The sequence below is a fragment of the Schistocerca serialis genome, chromosome 9 (assembly GCF_023864345.2).
Source record: "Schistocerca serialis cubense isolate TAMUIC-IGC-003099 chromosome 9, iqSchSeri2.2, whole genome shotgun sequence".
Taxonomy (NCBI): Eukaryota; Metazoa; Arthropoda; class Insecta; order Orthoptera; family Acrididae; genus Schistocerca; species Schistocerca serialis.
In genome coordinates, this window is record NC_064646.1 from 224,270,865 (window position 1) to 224,276,239 (window position 5,375).

Below are 5,375 nucleotides of genomic sequence, written 5' to 3' on the forward strand. Positions count from 1 at the left end.
GCTCATACAACTGAAGAACTGTGAACTGTAACTCGTCCTAGTGGATAGATAATCATCAAGACTCAGTTGGGATAAACATTTACGACTTATAGTGTAAACAGTGCAACATGCGATTTTCCTTTAATCGTCTCAGAATATAGTTGTTCATACCAGATGAAGAACAGTGTTGTGTTTTGACGTTGAGTGGCTCCCTTAACTCGGTTGCATATTTCGATAGATAATTCCAGGCAAGCTAGCAGCAGTGTGGAGCAGAACAGTATGACCACCGCGGGATTATCTGGTACGTGGTGTGGACAGGGCGCACGGTCCCGAAACGACAACCACCTCCAATTGTACTCCCGGGCATGTTACAAGCACTTCAGGAAGAATGTGATGCTGTCCCTCCAAAGACATTCAGGCACCTCACTGAAAGTGTCCCCAGTGGAGATGGACCCGCTAATATAAAAGGCGGGGGGGGGGGGGGAGTTTTGTGATGTCAGTAGCAGTAGAGAAGCTGTAGCAGCGGAATGGGTCGTTCAGGGAAGCTCAGTGACATTGAACATGGATTATTCATTGGATGTCATCTGAGTAACAAACCTATCAGGGATGTTTAAACAATTCCAAAGCAGTTCAGGTTGACTCTTGGCGACATGACTGTGAAGTTACGTGCAAAGGGACAACCACAACTAAACCAGGACCAAGCATGCATAATTTACTGATGGGCTGGGACCGTCGATCATTGCGGAGCATGGTTGTAAAAATCGCACGAAATCAGCGTAAGAACCACTCGTCGGTTTGAAAGTGCTACCGGCAGCCTAGTAGCACAGTGACTGTGCACAGGCTGTAAAAAAGAATGGGATACAGTGGTCGTGCAGCTCCTCATAAACCACACATTTCTCTAGTCACTGTTAAGCGAAACTTGAGGCGGTGTAAAGAGCGACGCGACTGCGTAGTGGATGACCAGAAACTATGATTAGGAGTGATGAATCACGCTACATAGTAACAATCCGATGGAACGGTTTGGGTTTGTCAAATGCCTGGAATGCCTGTTGAACGTTACCTGCAATCACACCTAGTGCCAATAACAAAGAGCGGAGGAGCTGTTGTTACAACATGAGGGTGTTTTTCGAGGTTTGGGTGTGGTCCGCTTATTATGCTTACGGAGATGTTAAATGTAGAAGAATATTAAGACATTTTACGGCATCGTGTTCTGCGTACAGTAGAGGAACAGTACGGAGATGATGATTGCTTCTATAAGCATCACAATGAATGCTGTCGTAGAGTGGCATCTGTGAGGCAGTGGTTTGTGGCCATTAACATTCCTGAAATGGAGTCGCCTGCCCAGTACCCTGGCCTGGATGTAATTCAAATCCTTTAGGACTATAGAACGTTAAATTTCCTTCACACCCAGTGTCCAGCATCACTACCTTCTTTGGTTTCAGCTCTTCAGGAAGAATGTGATGCTATCCCTCCAAAGACATTCAGACACCTCACTGAAAGTGTCCCCAGTGGAGATCAAGCCCATAATGGCATTCCACATTAATGTCCACTTTTATAGGTGTCTACATCTACATGGATACTCTGCAAATCACATTTAAGTGTCTGGCAGAGGGTTCATGGAACCACCTTCACAATGATTCCCTACTACTCCAATCTCGTACAGCAAGCGCAAAAAACGAACATCCATATATTTCCTTGCGAGCTCTGACATCCCTTATTATGATGAACGTTTCTCCCCATGTAGTTCGGCGTCAACAAAATATTTTCGCATTCGGAGGACAAAGTTGGTGATTGAAATTTCGTGAGAAGATTCCGCCACAACGAAAAACGCCTTTGGTTTAATGGTGTCCACCCCAAATCCTGTACCATTTCAGTGATACTCTCTCCCCTATTTCGCGAAAATACAAAACGTACTGCCCTTCTCTAAACTTTCTCGATGTACTGCGTCAGTCCTGTCTGGTAAGGATCCCACAACGCGCAGCAGTATTCTAAAAGAGGACGGACAAGCGTAGTGAAGGCAGTCTCTTTAGCAGATCTGTTACATTTTCTAAGTATCCTGCCAAGAAAACGCAGTCTTTGGGTAGCCTTCCCCACAACATTTTATATGTGTTCCTTCCAATTTAAGTTGTTTGTAATTGTAATTCCTAGGTATTTAGCTGAATTTACGTCTTTTAGATTAGACTGCTTTATCGTGTAACCGAAGTTTAACAGATTCATTTTAGCATACATGTTGATGACCTCACACTTTTCGTTATTTAGGGTCAATTACTAATTTTTGCACCACACAGATATCTTTTCTAAATCGTTTTGCAATTTGTTTTGATCTTCTGATTACGGTACTGGACGATAAATGACAGCATCATCTACAGAGAACCTAAGACGGCTGCTCAGATTGCCCCTAAATCGTTTGCATAGATAAGGAGCAGCAAAGGGCCTATGACACTCACATGGGTAACGTCAGAAATCATTTATGTTTTACTCGATGACTTCCCGTCAATTACTGCGAACTCGATCTCTTTGACAGGAAATCACGAATCCAATCACATAATTGTGATGATATTCCATAAGCACGCAATTTCACTATAAGCTGCTTGTGTGATATAGTGCCGAAAGGCTTTTGGAAACCTACAAATGCGGAATCGATTTGAAATCACTTCTCAGTAGCACTCAAAACTTCGTGTGAGTAAAGAACTAATCTAGTTTCACAAGAACGATGTTTTCTAAATCCGTGTTGACACTGTGTCAATAGACCGTTTTCTTCGAGGTAATTCATAATGTTCGGACACAATATATGTTTCAAAATCCTGCTGCATATCGACGTTAATGATATGAGCAAGTTATTTAGTGGATTACTCCCACTGCCTTTCTTGAGTATTGTTGTGACTTGTGCAACTTTCCAGGTTTTGGGTACGGATCTTTAGTCCAGCGAACGGTTGTGTACGATTGTTAAGCAAAGAGCTATTGCATCAGCATGCTCCGAAAGGAACCTAATTGGCATATCTGTTCCTACGTTACTCAAGTTTGCAGCTGTTCTTGATTCGAATTCTGGAATATTTACTTCGTCTTCTTTGGTGAAGGAGTTTCGGAAGGCTGTGTTTAGTAACTCTGCTTTGGCAGCACTGACTTCGGTAGTATCTCCATTGCTATCGCGCAGAGAAAGCATTGATTGTGTCTTGCTGTTAGCATACTTCATGTACGACTAGAATCTATTTTGGATTTCCTGCCAGGTTTAGAGACAAAGTTTCGTTATGAAAACTATTATAAGCATTTCGAATTGAAGTGCGAGCTACATTTTGAGTTTCTGTGAAAGATCTCCAATTGTGGGGATTTTGCGTCCGTATAAATTTGGCCTGCTTTTTTCGTTGTTTCTGCAACAGTGTTCTGATCTGTTTTGTGTACCAAGGAGGATTAGCTCCGTCGTTTGTTAATCTATTTGTTATAAATTTCTGAGTTACTGCCGATACTATTTCTTTGAATTCAAGCAACATGTTGTCTACATTTACATTGTTAATTTGGAAGGAGTGGAGATCGTCTCTCAGGAGGCGTCAAGTGAATTTTTATCTGCTTTTTTTAATTGGTACGTATTTCGTTTATTTTCGGAGGATTTGGAGATTACAATACTCAGTCTTGCTACGGCAAACCTGTGTTTACTGCCGGCCGGGGTGGCCGAACGCTTCTAGACGCTACAGTCTGGAACCGCGCGACCGCTATGGTCGCAGGTTCGAATCCTGCCTCGGGCATGGATGTGTGTGATGTCCTTGGGTTAGTTGGGTATAAGTAGTTCTAAGTTCTAGGGGACTGATGACCTCAGAAGTTAAGTCCCATAGTGCTCAGAGCCATTGAACCTGTGTTCACTAATGCCTGTATTCGTTCTGATGCTCGTTATTAGCTCAGGATTCTTTGTTGCTATGAGGTCAAGTGTGTTTTCGCAACTGTTTACTATTCGTGTGGGCTCATGAACTAACTGTCTGCATACTTTTGATCAGGTGGTGTATGTTTGGAAGTGAATGAAAAGGAGAGAGTGGAATGTTGGTGCCGTAAGTACATTGTACATGAAGGACATACTGTACCAAAGAAAGATTAGTAGATGGATGCTGAAATAACCTAGACATAAAAAAGATCATGATGTCATGTTTGGGAGACAACTGAAAGATCCTAAATACATAAATGCTAAGAGTTAAGAAAAAGAAAGAAAGCCACCAAACGGTGTGTGGCGGAGGGCACTTTACGTGCCACTGTCACTACCTCCCTTTCCTGTTCCAGTCGCGTATGGTTCGCGGGAAGAACGACTGTCTGAAAGCCCCCGTGTGCGCTCGAATCTCTCTAATTTTACATTCGTTATCTCCTCGGGAGGTATAAGTAGGGGGAAGCAATATATTCGATACCTCATCCAGAAACGCACCCTCTCGAAACTTGGCGAGCAAGCTACACCGCGATGCAGAGCGCCGCTCTTCTTTGGATCTTCTCTATCTCCTCCGTCAACCCGATCTGGTACGGATCCCACACTGATGAGCAATACTCAAGTATAGGTCGAACGAGTGTTTTGTAAGCCACCTCCTTTGTTGATGGACTATATTTTCTAAGGACTCTCCCAATGAATCTCAACCTGGTACCCGCCTTACCAACAATTAATTTTATATGATCATTCCACTTCAAATCGTTCCGCACGCGTATTCCCAGATATTTTACAGAAGTAACTGCTACCAGTGTTCCGCTATCATATAATCATACAATAAAGGATCTTTCTTTCTATGTATTCGCAATACATTACATTTGTCTACGTTAAGGGTCAGTTGCCACTCCCTGCATCAAGTGCCTATCCGCTGCAGATCTTCCTGCATTTCGCTACTATTTTCTAATGCTGCAACTTCTCTGTATACTACAGCATCATCCGCGAAAAGCCACATGGAACTTCCGACACTATCTACTAGGTCATTTATATATATATATATATATGTATATATATAGTGAAAAGCAATGGTCCCATAATACTCGCCTGTGGCACGCCAAAGGTTACTTTAACGTCTGTAGACGTCTCTCCATTGATAACAACGTGCTGTGTTCTGTTTGCTAAAAACTCTTCAATCCAGCCACACACCTGGTCTGCTTACTTTGTTTATCAGGCGACAGTGCGGAACTGTATCGAACGCCTTCCGGAAGTCAAGAAAAATAGCATCTACATGGGAGCCTGTATCTAATATTTTCTGGGTCTCATGAACAAATAAAGCGAGTTGGGTCTCACACGATCGCTGTTTCCGGAATCGATGTTGATTCCTACAGAGTAGATTCTGTGTTTCCAAAAACGACATGATACTCGAGCAAAAAACATGTTCTAAAATTCTACAACAGATCGACGTCAGAGATATAGGTCTATAGTTTTGCGCATCTGCTCGACG